General features: G+C 35.6%; 1 pseudogene; it reads right to left on the bottom strand.

Annotated features, from left to right (window-relative positions):
• Positions 1 to 8,768: 8,768 nt before the first annotated feature.
• On the bottom strand, positions 8,769 to 9,685 carry LOC109674721 (olfactory receptor 2AP1-like; annotated as a pseudogene).
• Between the last annotated feature and the right edge of the window lie 8,773 nt (positions 9,686 to 18,458).

Here is an 18,458-nt window from a genome sequence, read left to right as displayed (position 1 = left end):
GTATTGATTTTTCCTGCCACAAAGACACAACTTGAGCATAAGATTCAATGGAAGCCAACACCTGATTAAGTTTATGACAATTAGCTGTCATCCTCCAGGATTTATTGTTCTGATTCATAAGACACTTTGGAAATCTGAACGCAGAAATAAATGGAGAAAACACATCTACATTTTTCAAGACCTTGATGGTGACATTAATCTTTGTAATTTCTCCTAGAGTGCTATATATTTAATGCACTATTTTTTATTAGAAGTAGTTCTATTGGATTACACATGACCCTTCCTTCTGTAATCAACAAGAATTCAGAGCTCTAACAGAAACTACTTTGCAAAGGAGAGTTTTCAAGATATTGTCAAAGTTAAACACATTTGAGAGAAATTCTTGAATCATACAGGAATGTTAAAATTAATTCAAACATTCCCACAATGAAATATATTAATTTAATCTTGTGAATAATATCTATTACATGCATACTGATTGTTTTTAAAGACACACAGGCAATATACTCAAAGGCAGAATAACCTGTAATCATCATTTTCATATTTTCCTAATTTGTAAGCTGAAATGTAGCTTACATATAATTTTGAATAACATTTATTACTGCTTAAAGAATGTCTGGCTAATCAAGTTGATAGACTTAGTACTAATTCATCTTTTCTGTAATTTTTATTGGCTACTAGTTTTCTTCCAGATGAAAGTATAAGTTCAGTTAATTATAATTTCACTAATATATATTAATTGTACATATTAATGGAATTCACTGTGTGATATTGCAATATATGAATATAGCATTCACTAAATTGGCTACTTTGACTTGGCTTTCAAAATGTGTTTGGGTGTACATGCACTTGTGTGTTTTAAAAGAAAAATCTCTATTATTAAAATGCATAGGTACTTTTAATTCCTAAATCTGTCTTTTAAAACAGAATATTTTGGGTGGCTATAGTTAATATACTGATTATAGTGTTTAAAACAACAAATAAACCAATGAGTGAATTCATGACTCAATTATGTGTCTGTCTAAAACAAAAAGTAACAAATTAACTCATTAACATCAACTATATGTTAGATATTTATATGACTTTATATATTTATGGCTAGTGACACTGGAATTGTCAAATACATTTTTTGGTTTATTTATTCATTTATTCAAACGTGCATACATTGTTTGGGCCATCTCTCCCCCTTTCCCCCCACCGCTGCTCACTCCTCCCTACCCCTTTGCTTGCAGACAAAACCTGTTCTACTTTCTTCTCCAACTTTGTTGAAGAGAAGAAATAATCAACAATAAGACATAGCGTTTTGGGTAGTTTGAGGTAAGTATAGCTATACAGAGTGATTCCTAGCATTGCTTCCAGGCATATGTGTATTACAACCCAAATTGATACATCTCTACCAAACCTCTTCACTACTTACCAGTTACCCTCCCATAGTGACCTCTGTCATTTTAAGGTTGATATATTAGCTCCTCTGCAGTGGGGACATCAAACACTTTCAAATTTTTGGTTCCCTATCTTTCCCTATTCTTCCTGTATGTGTTCTCCCCTCAGCATGTGTCCCATGTCCAATAATATTACTGTATTTATTTTAGGTCTAAAGTCTGCATATGAGGGAGAACATATGATTTTTTGGCCTTCTGAGCCTGGCTAACTTTGCTTAAGATGATGTTCTCCAGTTCCAACCATTTGTTGGTGAATGACAAGACTTCATTCTTCTTTATGGCTGCGTAAAATTCCATTGTGTATAAATACCACATAGTCTTAATCCATTTGTCAGTAGTGGGGCATCTTTGTTGTTTCCATAACTTGGTGATTGTAAATAGAGCTGCAATAAACATGGATGTGCAGGTGCCTCTGGAGTAAACTGAGTCACATTCTTTTGGGTTTGCTGGGTCATATGGCAGATCTATGTTTAGATTTTTAAAGAAGCCTCCATATTGTTTTCCAGTGTGGTTGTACTACCTTACATTCCCATCAGCAGTGTACAAGGGTTCCTTTTTCCCCACATCCAATCCAACATTTGTAGTTGGTAGTGTTTTAATGAAGCTATTCTAACAGGGGTGAGGTGGAATCTTAGTGTGGTTTTGATTTGCATTTCCTTTATGGCCAGAGATGAGGAGCATGTTTTTTGGCCATTTGAATTTCTTCTTTTGAGAAATTTCTGTTTAGTTCAGTTGCCCACTTCTTTATTAGTTTATTGATTTTGGGGTAGTTTAGTTTTTTGAGCTCCCTCTTTATTCTGGTTATCAGTCCTTTGTCTGATGTATAGGTGGCAAATATTTTCTCCCACTCTGTGGGTGGTCTCGTCAGTTTAGACATCATTTTTTTGTTGTGCAGAGACTTTTTAATTTCATGTAGTCCCATTTGTCCATCCTTTCTTTCTCTTAGTTGCTGAGCTGCTGGGGTTCTATTGAAGAAGTCTTTGCCTATACCTATTGCTTCCAGAGTATTCCCTGCTCTTTTCTGTAGTAACTTCAGAGGTTTTGGTCTGATATTAAATGAATCAAGTGATCCATTTTGAGTTGATATCAGTACAGGGTGAAAAACATGGATCTAGTTTCAGTTTTCTGCTGGCAGATAATCACTTTTCCCAGCAACATTTCTTGAAGAGGCTGTCTATTTTCTATCACGTGTTTCTGGCACCTTTGTCAAAAATAAGATGAGCATAGATGTTTGGATTCATATCCGAGTAATATGTTCTGTTCCACTGGTCTTCATATCTGTTTTTGTGCCAATACCATGCTGTTTTTATTGCTATTGCCTGGAATATAATTTGAAGTTGGGCACTGTGATACCTGCAGCATTGCTCTTTTTTCTCAGAATCGCCTTGGCTATTCATGGTCTCTTGTGTTTCCAAATGAACTTTTGGGTAACTTTTCAGTCTCTGTGATGAATGTCATTGGGGGATTTTGATGGGAATTGCATTAAACTTGTAGATTGCTTTTGGTAGTATAGCCATTTTTACTATGTTGATTCTACCAATCCATGGGCAAGGAAGATCTTTCCACCTTCTGTAGTCTTCCTCAATCTCTTTCTTCACAGGTTTGTAGCTCTCCTGGTAGAGGTCATTCACATCCTTTGTTTACTCCTAGGTATTTGATTGTTTTTTGAAGCTATTGTAAATGGAATTGTTTCCATATATTCCTTCTCAGTTTGTTCACTGTTGGAGAATAGAAAAGCTAATGGTTGTTGTAAGTTGATTTTGTATCCTGACACCTTGCTGAAGCCGTTTATGGTGTCTAGGAGTTTTGGCACAGAGTATTTCAGTTTTTGAGGTATAGGACCATGTCATCTGCAAACATGGATATTTCGACTGTTTCTTTACCTATTTGTATTCATTTTATTTCTCCTTGTTGCCTAATTGCTCTGGCTAAGAATTCCAGGCCTATGTTGAATAAGAGTGGGGATAGAGGGCACCTTTTTCTTGTTCCTGATTTTAGGAGAAATGGTTTCAGTTTTTCTTGATTATGTATGATGTTGGCTATAGGTTTGTCATACATTGCCTTTATAACATTGAGGTACATTTTTCTAGTCCTAATTTTCTTAGAGTTTTTATTTTGAAGTGGTGTTGAATCTTATCAAAGCCTTTTTCTAAATCTATTGAGATGATCAAATGGTTTTGTCTTTGCTTTTGCTAATGTGCTGCATTACATTAATGTATTTTCATATGTTGAACCACCCCTGCATCTCTTGGATGAAGCTGACTTAGTCTAGGTGAATGATGTTTCTGATATGTTGTTGAATTCAGTTTGCCATTATTTTATTGAGGATTTTTGCGTTGGCATTCATTAAGGAGATTCGTCTATAGTTCTCCTTTTTGGAGGTGTCTTTGGTTTTGGGATGAGTGTAATATTGGCTTCATAGAATGAGTTAGGCAGTTTTCCATCCCTTTCTATTTCATGGAAAACTTTAAGAAAACTTGGTATCTGATCTTTTTTTAAAGGTCTGATAGAATTCAGCAGAGAATCCATCAGGTCCTGGACTTTTCTTTTTTGGAAGATTCTTTATTGCTTCAATTTCATTTTGTGTTAAAGATCTATTGAGGTGGTTAATATCCCCTTGGCTCAATTTTGGATGGTAATAAGTATCAAGGAATTTGCCCATTTCTTCAAGATTGTCAAATTTATTGGAATATAACTTCTCAAAGTAGTCTCTGATGATTCCCTGCATTTCCATGTGTTTACTGTTATCTCCATTTTTGTGTTTCTGATTTTCCTGACTTGGGTTTTTTCCCCTCCTTTTTTTAGTTGGATTTGCCAGAAGTCTGTCAATCTTTTTTATTTTCTCAAAGAACCAGCTTTTTGTTTCATTGATTCTTTGAATGTTATTGTTCTTTCTTTCTTTTTGGTATCTACTTCATTAATTTCAGGCCTTATTTTTATTATTTCTCTCCTTTTGCTTGTTTTGCATTTTGCTTGTTCTTGTCTTTCTAGGAGTTTGAGCTGTACATTGATTTGAGATCTTTCTGACCATTAATATATGCACTCATGGCTATAAACTTTCCTCTTAGGACTGCCTTTGTTGTGTCCCATAGATTCTGGTAGGTCATGTTTTCACTTTCATTAACATCCAGGAACCTTTTAATTTCCTCTTTTATTTCATCAATGACCCATTGATCATTGAGTACTGTGTTGTTCAGCTTCCAATTGTTTGCATATTTTCTGCTATTGTTTTTGTTGTTGAGTTCTAGTTTTAATGCATTGTGATCAGATAGAATGCAGGAGATTATTTCTATTTTCTTATATAGGCTGAGGCTTGCTTTGTGCCCTAAGATATGATTGATTTTGGAGAAAGTTCCATGGGCTGCTGAGAAGAATGTATATTGTGCAGCAGTTTGATGAAATATTCTGTAGACATCAGCTAGGTCCATTTGATCTATGTTGTGATTTAGTTCTAGAATTTCTTTATTTATTGTTGATAGGGGGGTATTAAAGTCTCCCTCTACCACTGTGTTGGAGTCTATATGTACTTTTAAATCCTTTAGAGTATGTTTGATGAAATTGGTTACACTGACATTGGGTGCATATAGATTGATAATGATTTTCCTTTTGGTGTATTTTCCCTTTTATTAGTATGAAGTATCTTCTTTATCTCATTTGATCAATGTAAGTTTGAAGTCTACTTTGTCTGAGATAAGTATTGCTACTCCTGATTGTTTTCATGGGTCATTGACTTGGCAAATCTTCCAGCCTTCATACTAAGCCAGTGTTTGTTTCTGTCAGGAGATGGGTCTCCTGTAAACAACAGATTTGTTGATCTTCCTTTTTTACCCAGTTTGCCAAAAGGTGTCTTTTGATGGGGGAATTGAGTTCATTGACATTCAGTGTCAATATTGATAGGCATGTGGTGATTCCTGACGTTTAGTTGTTTTTGTTGTTTAAAGGTTTCGGTGTACAGCTGAATCAATGTTTCTCTGTGATTCCTTGTCTTTTCTTCTTCTGTGGTTTGATTTGGTCTGTCCTTTCGTGGTTTTGTTTGCTTTCTTTTTCTGTGTGCAGAAATCCTTGAAGAATCTTTTGTAGTGGTGGCTTGGTGGCCATATATTGTTTTAGTTTGTGCTTATCATGGAAGACTTTTACTGCTCCATCTATTTTGAATGATAGTTTTTCTGGGTAGAGTGTCCTAGGGTTGAATTTATTTTCACTCAGTGCCCAGAATAGCTCACTCCATGCCCTACTTGCTTTTAAGATTTCCATTGAGAAATCTGCTGTGATTTTGATGGGTTTACCTTTGCATGTTATTTGTTTTTCCTCTCTTCCAACCTTCAATATTCTTTCTCTAGTCTCTGTACTTGTTGTTTTAATGATAATATATCATAGGGTAGATCTATTTTGGTCATGTCTGTTTGGTGACCTGGAGGCTTCCTGTACCTGAATTGGCATAACTTTCTCTAGAATTGGGAAATTTTCTGTTATTATTTTATTGAATATGTAATGAATCCCTTTTGTTTGGACATTTTCTGCTTCTTCAATGCCCATGGTTCTCAAGTTTGGTTTTTTGATGGAGTCAGTGAGTTCTTGCATATTCCTTTAGCAGGGACTTGTGTTGTTTGACTAATAGCTCTTCAGTTTTTCCTTCAATTTCCATTTTACCTTTAAGTTCTGAGATTCTGTCTTCTGCTTGTTCTAGTTTGCTTGAGAGGGCTTCCACTGTGTTTTGTGTTTCTGTTTGATTCTTTTTTCTGTGGTTTTCTATATCATGGGTCACTTCCTCCTTAATATTGTCTATTTTTATCTTTAATTCATTTATCTCCTGTTTATAGTGTTCTCTATTTCACTTTGGTGTTTATTTAGGGCTCCTATGAGTTCATTTATCTGTTTCTGTGTCTTCTCATATTCTTTATTTTTGGTGTCTTGAAATTTCTTGAGTGTCTCCTGAACATTTTGGTTTACCATGTCTAGTATCATCTCCATGAAATTGTCAGTGATTACTTGCAGGATTGCTCCATTGAGAGTGTTCTTGTGGACATTGTTGGGTTCCTTGGTGTCATTTATCTTTATTTTGTTGGGGTCTGGAGCTAGCTATCCATTTCCTTCATTTCCTTCTGAATCATGTATTGAATTATTTCGGGGGGCTGACAATGGTTTCCATCCTTTTTACTTCTTCCCATTGCTTCACTTGGTACTGTGCATCTATGATCTTGATAGGGTAGTTGGTAATTTCAGTCACCTGTTTTCTTTCGCTTGATTTAATGTTCATTTTGTGGCTATCTTGGTTTTTAGCTAAGAGTGTGTGTTTTATTTCTGTCCCTGGTCTGAGTGTAATTTAATATTGACTAATTCACAGGTTTAATACTCTACCAGTAGTTTATGTGTTATATAGAAGATCCCCTGGTGGTAATAGCTATAAGCAGCAGGAGTTGGGGGGGTTAATGTTTGTAATGCTATCTATAGAAATTTGGGGAGTTGGATAGGGTGGCACTAAAGGTGGAGATGGGAAATGCAGAGGGTGAGTGAGGAAAGCAGTGTGGGGGCTGCTGTTTTTGTGGTGTTTATGTGTGTTTGGATATATTTCTGTTATTGTAGAAGAGGGTATTAGTGTTAGGGATTGCAGGGATTCAGGGTTGTGTACAGTTTGTATAGTAGGTTGTTCAGTGGGTGAGGAGTGTAAGGAGGGAGGAATAGTCTGGTAACACGTTTGGGGACAATGGGAGGGGAAGGTGAGGTGTGGGGGAAGAGAGTGGATGAGAGCAGGCAGAATGAGTTGTTTGATAGGGGAGCAATGGGTTTTAGCACAGGAGAAGTATGGAGAGTGAAGGGGGTGAGAGTAGGAATGAGAGGATGATGACAGTTAAGCTGACAGTATAGAAAGAAAAGAAAAAAAGAGAAAAAAGATACTAGGAGTAAAAGTAAAAAAGAAAACCCACAATAATAAAACTAACAACAACAACAAAAAAATCCCAAAGAAATCATTGGGATAGATGAACAAACAAACAAGAAACAAAACAAACAAACAAAAATCTTCAGGTTCAGGAACAGTAGAATTTCAGCCTTAGTTTAAGTTCTGGTGTTACTCCTCCAGCATCCAGACCTGGTGTTCGCGTATAAGCAAAAGTTCTTTCATGGTCTCCCCAGGTGATTTTCTGGGTTTTATTCTTCTGTCTTTCAGCAGCAGCTGCTTGGTCATCTTTTCCCTCAATGAAGTGTGGCATTTAAGTTTGTATGCTGTCCTCAGTTTCAGGAGATCAGCTCTGTAGTCCACCAGCTGTCTTGTTTTGGAGGCAACATTTTGTTGTACTTGTTTACTAGGGATTTGTTTCTTTGTTTCACCCTCCTTCTGTTTGTCAAGGTCAGTCTCCCCTGCTTTTGGCATGATGTGATGGTTTGCTGTTTGTTTTCAATTTTGCAGAGCTATTTGACTTTGGGTGTTGCTCACTGGCTCAGGAGATGGGCTTTGTGGTCCACTACCTGCCCTACTTCAGGCAGTGGCTTATCACCCGCCCACTGTCCATGTTCCTGCCTTTCCAGCCATTTGTTTACTGATAGTACACTTGGAGATTAGCTCCTTGCTCCTCCCCCCTTCTCTGGTGCGCTTTCAGTGCACTTACAGACACCCATTCCACTGTGTGCTAGTTTTCAGCTCATTGTTTATTGTTCAGGTTTTTTTGGGGGGGGCAATCTGGCCAGGGGGTTATGCTGGTTTATCCCAGGGGTGGCTGGTGGAATACTGCATGGCAGTTGGCACTCACCTGTTTGGTCTGATGAATGTCTCCTAAGCAGGTTTGGAGCCAGCAGCCACAGTGGTGGTAGCTGCAGTCCACCTGTTTTTTCAGTGTAATGTGGTGTGGAGAAGCTTTTTACAGGCTAGGGATTCAGGGTGTCTAAATTTTGATTCTCCTTGGTGTTTTATTTCCACCAAGTGAGGCTCCAGGGTCTCAGCAAGATTTTGGAGACACAGAGCATACACTTTCTTGATCTGCACCCTAGTTGATTTTAACTCTTCTTCTAAATAGATAAAAATAACAATAAAGGGTTAGAGGACACAAACACATCTGGATATACATTTTTTTTAAATTTTGGCAAGGATTTGTTTGAGAAAAACAGGATAAAAAATAGGGGAAATGGGGGGAAAATTCTCCTCCATCCCACACAGTAAATGGAATACATCTGGATGTTTTTAAAAGGAGCAAAATGAAAAACTACTTTTACCATATCAAGGTATAAATAGGAATAATGATTACAAAATGGGGAAAATATATTTGAACTGCATGACATTACAACTATGGTCTTCTAAACATTTCTTATATTAATAATGAGCTTCAAAGAGTTTCACTTTTTAAAAAACGTTGCCATTTTATTGACCATATCTTTGAAGGCTATTTTCACTTGCTTGTTCCTTAGAATATAGATGAAGGGATTCAACACAGGTAATGGAGGTGTTTAAAACAACCACCCTCTTATTAAAATTTTCTGTATCCTTACAGAAGGATTTTTGTACATAAAGATACAGCTTCCATAAGAAAGTAAGACCACAATCATGTGAGAGGAACATGTAGAAAAGGGTTTTTTCCTCTGTTGAATGAAAGGGATTCTCAGAATGGTCCTGATAATGCAGGTGTAGGAAAGAATCACCAGAAACAAGGTGAGGATTAGGGTCACCGCAGCAAGCACAAAGTGAATCCTTTCTACAAAATGTGTCTACACAGGACAAATGCAATAATATAGTCTAATCACAACAATAATGATTGATGACATTGGATGCACAGAAAGGCAGCTGATAAGTCATTACATGTGACACAATGACAACCACAAAACCAGAGAGCCAGTAACTTAGGACAAGTTGAATGCAAAGTCTCTTGCTCATTATAGCTGTGTAATGCAAGGGTCTACAAATGGCAACATAGTGATCATAGGACATGGCAGCTAAAAGGTAAAATTTGGTTGCTCCCAGAAGGATTGCAAAAAAATACTGAGTGAAGCAACCAGCAAAAGAGATAGTCTTGTCTCCAATTCCAATATTGACTAGAGTTTGGGGAACAAAGACAGAGGTAAAAGATATTTCCAAAATTGCAAAATTTCAGAGGAAGAAATACATAGGTGTCTGGAGACAATATTCCAGTAGGGTCAGATTCCCCATGGTATAAGAAATAAATTAGAAGCAGAAAAAGGAAAAGCACAGCTTGAAGCATGACATCATCTGTCAGTCCAAGAAGAATGAATTCTGTCACTGATGTTAGGTTTCCCATCATTAACTTCAGGAAAGTCAAGGTAGAGAATAGGAACAATGATAAATTGTAATAAAACTGAAGGCTCAAATTGAAATGTAAAAACAGGACCAGCAAATAACTAAAAACAAATTTTAATCTCTTAATCTGTCTATACAGATTGAAAAAGAATTATACCTAAACAAAAATTCCAATGCATTGACTTATTTTATTTTATGGGTAACAAAAGCTCTGCTTCTTAGGGCAAAGTTAAATCATTTCTTCTAAACTGTATCAGTACTTTTTTAAAATCATTTTCCCACTCATTTTTTTTCTTTTCTTATTCTATCTATTCTGATTTTTCTCTCTTAAATTATTGCATATTGTCACATTTGCATAGAAAAAAATCTAAAATAAATTTAAAGAATTTTTTGAAACTTACTCTTAAATCAGTCTCTTAACATTTATTAGTTAACAAAGTAATCATTATCCAAGTTATGTAAATGTTACAACATACCCATACCCACCACAATAATAAAAAAGTGCTTTTTTAAAAAATAAAAGAATAAATTGAACTCAATTGTTTTCTACCTTTTGTTGATTTGTATTTTTTGTTTCTACTTTGGGAGTGAGTACTGATAAATCTGTGTACCTACTGATGCTGAAGCCTGCATAGAGTACTTCTTAGCTGTTGATAGTGCCCAGTATTTGTGTCAACTGCTGTTCCTGGCTAATGATAAGGACTTAAGCAAAATCAGGACCATTTAATGTAGGCATATGGCTTAGTTAGCTCTTGGTGAAATGTTGACTTACAATAATCTCACTGATTATATTGTCTTGCTGTATAAATGATCTTCCTATCAACATACTACAATTTATTAAAACATCAATGCAAGTTCGGCTCTGCACATAAATTTTTTTCTAACAAACTCAATCTATAATAACTATTTCTCCACCTTTTTTTACAAACATTTACTACAACATAACACTGGGTCTTAAAGCCAAATTATTTTCTAGTTGCTTCAAGTAGAAATAACTTTACCTGCTTATCTGTTTAACTTCAAAATAAATTAATTACCCACATGAATAGGCTCCTGTTTAGTTGTACTTAGTTACAATTAGGAGGAGAATAATGAGATAGTATCCATGGGAAGCAAGAATGAGAATAGTAGAAAATGTAATTTGATTATTTACTCTACCACTGAGCTCTAAATTGTGTAAAAATGTTGTAACAATATCTAACTAAAGCTGCATATGTATGATAAAATCTTATGGCTTGGATTTTACCTATATTTGTACAAAAAATCAATATTTGTAAAGAGATAAATCAATATTTGTTCAGTTATACAAACTAGATGAAAGAGAAGACTATCTGTAGTTTTTTATATATACCTATATATATACACATATATATCACTATCTATGCATCAGTAGCTGTTACTGTAAAGGCTTTTTATCCTTTTATATGCTGAAAATGTTTGATATAAAATTTTTAATGTGAAATATAAGATTTCTACAAAATATCTGATAAGTATTCTTGAAAAATGTCAAAGTCACAAAATGCAAGTAAAGACTGGAGAACAGAGTAGGGAAGAGTAAGGAGAAAAAAAGAACTGAATGTAAGTGCAGCAGTCACCAAACCTCTCCTACTCCAAGGAGGTGAATCAGTTCTGTCTTAGTTCCTTTTGTGACTGAGTTGGAGAATATAAAGGCTTAGGATCCTTTAGGAAATGATCTCAGGGCCATCAGAAGGCAAAAATCTACACAAGAAAGTTATATGAAAATGAACGTTAAGTATGAAAACTATATAAACCTATTTATTCCACTTCCTTTATTTCTATAAACCACTGTACACCATGTTACATATTTTCCCTGAGCTTTGAATGTTTGTTAACTTCCACATCAATCAAAAAATTTACATGAACAAAAATACATGTTTTCCTGATAGTTGGCATGGTGGTGATAGTGTAGGGAAATGTCCAATGGTGTGGTGAGATATTTCAAAATTTCAAAATTTTACTCATAAAATAAGCCAACTTGTCATGAGTTGTTTTCTTAAACCCAGTAGTTACATTATTAAAAACTTAATCTTTCCATCAATGTTCCAAATTAAATTAGTAAACTTTACTTCCGTTTATGTTATTTTGTTATATGAAGATATGATTGTTTGCAGGACTGGGGAGGGAAAATACAAACAGATCTTGGAAATTCTTATAGTTCCACAAAGAAGGGAAGTGACTTTAAAAGCTTTGTCAATACAGCAGTAACAACATACAAAAGTCTAGTATCTTCTTGGTCTCCCTTCAGTGATTTATAGTTTTTACTGTAAAGGTCTTTCACTCTTATATTAAATTTGTTCCTAGGTATTTTAATTTTCTGATGCTATTGTGAATGATACTGTTTTCTTGATTTCCTTCTCAGGCTGTTCATTTGTAGTACATAGAAATGCTACTGATTTTTGCCTATTGATTTTGTATCCTGCTAGTTTGCTGAATGTGTTTCTGAGGTCTAAGAGGATTTTTTTAATTCAATTTTTAACGCCATTCATGTACAAGACTGTATCAGATCCCGGATAGTTTGTCTTCTTTTCCTATTTGAATCCCTTTTCTTTTTTTCTCCTGTTTTATTTATCTGGCTAGGAATTCCAGAACTATATTGAATAAGAGTGGAAAGAATGGACAAATTTGTCTCATTCTTGATTTTATAGTTAATGGTTATAGTTTTTTCCACATTAGTATGATATTGGCTATAGTTTTGTCAAATGTACCCTGTATAATGTTGGGGTATATTCATTCTATTCCCAGTTTCATCAGAATTTTTATCATGGAAGGATGTTGAATTTAGTCAAAGGCTTTTTCTGCATCTATTGAGATGATGATGTGGCATTTGTCCTCCATTCTGTTTATGTGGTGTATTGATTGTATCTTGTACCACCTTCACATTCTTGCAATGAAACCTACCTGATCATGGTATATGAACTTTTAAATGTGTTACTGAATTCAGTTAAGCATTTAAATTTTTTTATTCATTTATTAACAGGTACATACATTGTTTGGGCCATTTCTGCCCCCTGCCCCTTCCCTCTATCCCCATCCCCCCTCGCTTCCAGGCAGAACCTGTTCTGCCCTTATTTCTAATTTTGTTGAGGAGAAGATATAAGTAATAATAAGAAGGACAAAGCATTTTTGCTGGTTGAGATAATGATAGCTATACAGAGAGATTCCTAGCATTGCTTCCATGTACAAATGTGTTACATCTCAAGTTGATTCATGTCTACCTGACCTTTTCACTAGTTCCTGATCCCAACCACATATTGACCTCTGTCACTTTAAGGTTTCTGTATTAGTTCCTCTGTAGTGGGGACATCAAACACTTCTATGTTTTGGGTTTCCTACCTATCCCCATATCTCCCATATGTGCTCTCCCCTTAGCAAGTGACTTAAGTTCAACACTTTTTTGAGAATTTTTCCATATAGGTTCATCAGGGATATTGACCTACAATTTTTTGGTGTAACTTTATCTGATTTTGGTATTGGAGGAATATTGGCTTTGTAAAATGAGTTTGGTAGTATTCCTTCCCCTTGTGTTTTATGGAATAACTTGAGCAGCATAGGTTTTTGTTCTTTAAAGTTCTGGTAGAATTCAACAGTTAATAAATCCAGGTCTAGCCTTTTCTTTGTTGGGAGGTGCTTGAATAGCCATCTCATTGCTTGTTATAGATCTACTTGTTTATGTCTTCTTGGTTCAATTTTAATAAGTCATATGTCTCAAGAAATTTATCTATTTCTTCTTGATTGTCCAGTTTGCTAGTATACAGGTTTTAGTATCCTTTACTTGGACTCTAATTTTAGAGTATCTCTTATGATATTATGCATAGTTGTTCTTCTCTGGTCATGTCTATTTGGAGTTTGAAATGCCTCCTATACATAGGTGGCTATATCATTACATAGAGGTGGGAAATTTTATTCTATGATTTCATTGAATAGGTTTCCTATGCTTTTAGTTTGTATTTCAGCTCCTTCTTCCACCCCATGAATTATTAAGTTTAATCTTTTGAATTGTTTTAGACAGTCATTTCTTCTCTTAGTGATGGTCTGCATACAATTTCTCCTCAGTCTTGTCCTCCATCTATGATATTCTTTCTTCTGCTTGCTCTTGTATACTGATTATATTGTCCACTGGGGGTTTTATTTGACTTATGGTACTTTTCATTTGTAACATTTCTACTTTTTTCTTTACATAATTTCTGTTTCTTTGCTGAATTTCTCTTCTAGGTTACTTTCTTGTCTAGGTGTTGAATTGATTTCCAAATTTCATTTATATGTTTATTTCAATCCTCTTTGAGGTCATTCTGCATTTTTCAACAGTAGGATTTTGAACTGTCTGTCAGACATTTCAGCCAATTCATTATTTTGGATTCAGTTGCTGTGCTGCTGTGGGATTTTGGAGGGGAGACACTGCTTTGGTTTTTCATATTTAAATTTCTATGCTATGACTTGCACATTTGTTGTGCTAAATTTCTCTTTTACTTCTTCACATAATGGAGGATCTACTGCAGTATGGGGATCAACATTTCAACATAAACTAAATATTTTTATTAGTAAGAAACAATTTGAACCCTTAACACTCTCCCTACTAAGGTTGTATGAAAACAAAACTCTAGTTCCTAGGGGATGATCTGGGAGCTTAACACTGCTTTAAAGGTATAAGTATTGGAAATTGAGTAATATAGGGGATAGACATGGGGAAGAGAGAGAAGTAAGAAGAATTTTAAAAAGAAGAGGTAGGTATAGGAGATAAAAGGATGGGAGAGCACTTGGGGTAGAAGCTTTTGTTTCCCCTTTTCCCAGGGGAGCTGAGGCTGGCTGAAGCTGCAAGCTGTATCCTATTCTGTTGCCTTTCTGTTTTGTCTTCCTGTCTTTGGCTCTTTTGTGTGTACTCTCTTCTTTGTTATCTAGACTCTTATTCATGGAGTTCAATGGAGAAAACTCCTCTACCATTTTGTCTCTATCATCTATCCTGGATTTTATCTTGTGAACAAAAAAGAGATTTAAAGAGTTACAGCAAATAACCAGGGACACATAACAAAGAAGAAAGAAAGACAGAATTCAAATTCACTTCTGCTAGCCTTCTTAGACTATGTTCCCTCTAGTGTCAGCACTCTACAAGCACACCATAGAAAAGAGTGGGTTATAGCCAAGATAATGCTGGCTTTAGCACTCTCAGTTTTATCTGATTTGTAGCTGGAAAACTCTGTAATGTGGCAATTATATACCTTATGGATGTTTTTTACACTTTTAGCAAATGGCCTGGTACATATTCAACTGCCTTGAAGAGGATAATTATTAGTCTATGCCTAGGATAGTTTCATAATTCTCTCCTCATTCTCTCTCTCTCTCTCTCTCTCTCTCTCTCTCTCTCTCTCTCTCTCTCTCTCTTTCTCTCATTCTCATTTTTTATTCTTTTTTTCATAGAATAATTTCATTCTTGGACAGGTCTATAAACCACTGTTAGTCAATCACAGCATTAGAATCTCTAGTTATTGTTGGTTATTGTGAATAGTTGATGGTTGTGTTTCTATAAGAGACTTGTCAAAGGACCACATTCTGTCTATAAATAGAATACAATTAGAATTGGGGAGGTGAACAAATTCATTTGAGAAAAGAAAAAAGAAAAGAAGGTCAATTAAATAAATCTACACATTAGTGAGCTCATACTTTTCTGCTATAATTAGAGCTGTGAAAAAATAAGCTTGATTCTTCTAGGAAATCATTCAGCAGAGCATGTTTTCTTGACTCTGAAGCCAGAAAATTAGAGCCAAGAAAAGGACTAAAAAAGTATGAACACCAATGATTTAATGTGATTTCTTGTATTGAACCATGGCAAAAACTAAGCACTCTTATAATTTCAGGTTGGATTGTCTACACTAGCAACTTAAAAGCTCCTATCTAATATTTCTCTCTAATAAATGTTCTCCCTGCTCCACTGTACTTCACAACTGTTGATGACTTTCCAGACTTTTCTTGTCTTTGGTAGCAAAGGTTTTTATCTTGTCTCCTTTGAGTTATCGTAGGAAAACAAGTCCTAAAGCATTGAAGAAGCTACTTTCATGACATATTATATGAATCAACTAGATCTAAGTGATGTAATCATTGGACCATATCACTTGAGAGACTCTATCAGCAAACATAGTAAAGAGAGAAAATGAAAAATTAGAAAAAAGTTTACTTCCCATATCACTTGTCAATTAATATTTTCCCTGCTGGTTATGAGAATGCCATTGAAATAAATATTTCTATATTTACAAATTGAAATTCAAAGTTACAGTTGTTCTCCCACCAATGACATCATATCTGTTCATCTTGGGCTTAGAATGCTTACATGCTGTTACATGTATCTCCTTTGTAAATAAGGCTATCTCTGCCATATCTGCTTCTGCTGTATTCTTTGCCCCACTTATCCTTCCTTAGGATGCAAGAACAATTGTCTTATTGGCCAGATTCTGCAATGCAATATCTGTATTTTCTAGCAGGTCAATTTTCTTTGTGTTAATTAGTCACATACATGAATTTGATCTTTCATTTGCTATTACTTCCAAATCTATTGCCAAGTCAAGATCCACTCAAAACTCAAACGATTTACTTTTTTTTGTTTCTCTTCACAAATAAATAGTGTAATGATTAGGGGCTATATATAGTTATCCAACTAAAAGGGATATTGAAATATATCAGAAGCACTGTGCTAAAAGTTACCACCTGCTGCTGTGTACTGTGATCCACAGATGCTCTTCACAGAAACTTGCCAGTGGCCTGGAGTAACTGGAGGAGCTTTTCCTCACTTGTATATGATGTCTGTCTAGGTACAGCAAAAGGACTCAGCCAGATGGTTTTAGGACAAAACATCCTGCAGAATGATGCCCCATTCATCCAGGTTATCATCTCTGGCCCCACAATTGTGACTTCATTGGCCATTCCATTATTTTATTAGGTCATTTGCTTGTATTGATTATAGTCATAAAACTAATACTAAATTTCCTTCATGAAAATGGGCCCTGGTCCAATGAAATATTGTGTTGGATCCTACTTCTATGGCTCAGCCATTCTGTACAGCTTCTAACAGACACAGATAGTTTGATATCTGAGGTCCTACAGGCATGGAAGGAAACCTTATGATTAGAGTATTTATAAATTCCAATCAGGATCAATATCTGATACATGTAAGGTAGTAGGGATCCAATGTAGTGAACTTGCTACCAAGTGAATGAAGTAAATGTTTGGTATGTTTTTCTTCAAAACTGTGCCATATCATGAGTGCAGTGTTAGTGTGTGTTTCCTCTAAGCTTGACTTTAAGCAGCAACAGTAGCTAGCCCAGACTTGAGCAGAGTCCATGCTGTTGTGGCCACACATAGCCTCCATCACTTTCGTCATGAATATACCTCCATTAGACATTTGAGCCACAAATGATTTCCCACAAAGTCATAAATATGAATTGAAAAAGAATTATCAGTGCAATAGCTGGTACCATATGGATCTGACTCACCTGTTCTCTAAGCTTAGTTTATCCTCTGATCTTGCCAATGCCTGTCTCAATGTGTGTAGTCATCTCTTGATTACTCAGGGGACACAATGTCATTTCCATTCGATGATGGAATACTGCACAACTAGGAGAATTAGACCACATCTTGTTCAATCTGGTAAGTAGCATGGTAACTTGGTTAAACATTCATTCTGTACCAAGTCCCAATAACAACCCAAAATTAGGTTTTGAAAAGAAGGATAAGTATCCACAGAAGATGGCATGACTTTCTCAAAATGCTAAATCTCTGTGCTGTGATTCACCTATAAGGAACTGAAAAAGTATACATACAGCATGCCTATTTGCCACTGCAACTCATGCAACATCAATTCTGCTGGATCATGAGGTCCATGTGGCATAAATATGCTTGACATATTTATGAAGTTTGTACCTGAGGGAGACTTCTCTTATTCAAGGCAGCACAAATAGGAGAGTCAAATTGTGGTATTCATGGCTGCAGATAAAAAGGGGCCCAATGGGTTGTGTAGCACTTTCTTAGTAGTAGGAGGGACCATATATAGTAACTTGTACTTCAGTTTTCAAGTGATTTTAACATCTTCCAGAGCAAGATATCTGTAGCATTTCACTGAAGTGACAAGTCCTTTAATTTTACTTAGTTATTCTCCACCTTTGGTTAATATGTATCTTTACAAATGTGCTAAATTTCTTGCCACTTCCTGCTCACAAGGTCTTACTCAGTATACAATCATCAACCAAGTGGAATAGGGTGATGTTCTGATGAAGAAAAAGGCAATCAGTTCTCCTAAGATTAGATTATGACATAATACTGGAGTTGATGTGCACCTGTGGTAGGGTGGGGCAATGCATTGCTGTGTTGACCTTTCCACCTGAACGCTACTCATGGTATTTAAAAATAACAGATACAGATTTAAAGACATTCATATAGAGCTTCCAGTAGGATGTATTGACTTCTTCCTGCCGCAAAGCCAAAATTTGAGCATGAGCCTCAAGGGAAGTCAACCCCTGATTAAGTTTATGACAATTTACTGTCACCCTGAAGGATTTACTGGTTTTCTGTGTAGGCCACTTTAGCAAGCTGAATGCAGAAATGAATGGAAGAATCACATCTATGTCTTTCATATACTTGCTAGTGATATTAACTCTCTGCAATTTCTCCCTGAGTGCTATATATTTGATGCACTATTTTTTATTACAGGTAGTTCTTATTGGCTTACACTTGACTTTTCCTGTCAAAATTGTGAGCACTTCAGAGCTCAA

This window comes from Castor canadensis, chromosome 8, assembly GCF_047511655.1.
Source record: "Castor canadensis chromosome 8, mCasCan1.hap1v2, whole genome shotgun sequence".
NCBI lineage: Eukaryota > Metazoa > Chordata > Mammalia > Rodentia > Castoridae > Castor > Castor canadensis.
Note: the sequence above shows the minus strand (reverse complement) of the source record. Positions and strands in the feature narration are given on the sequence as shown.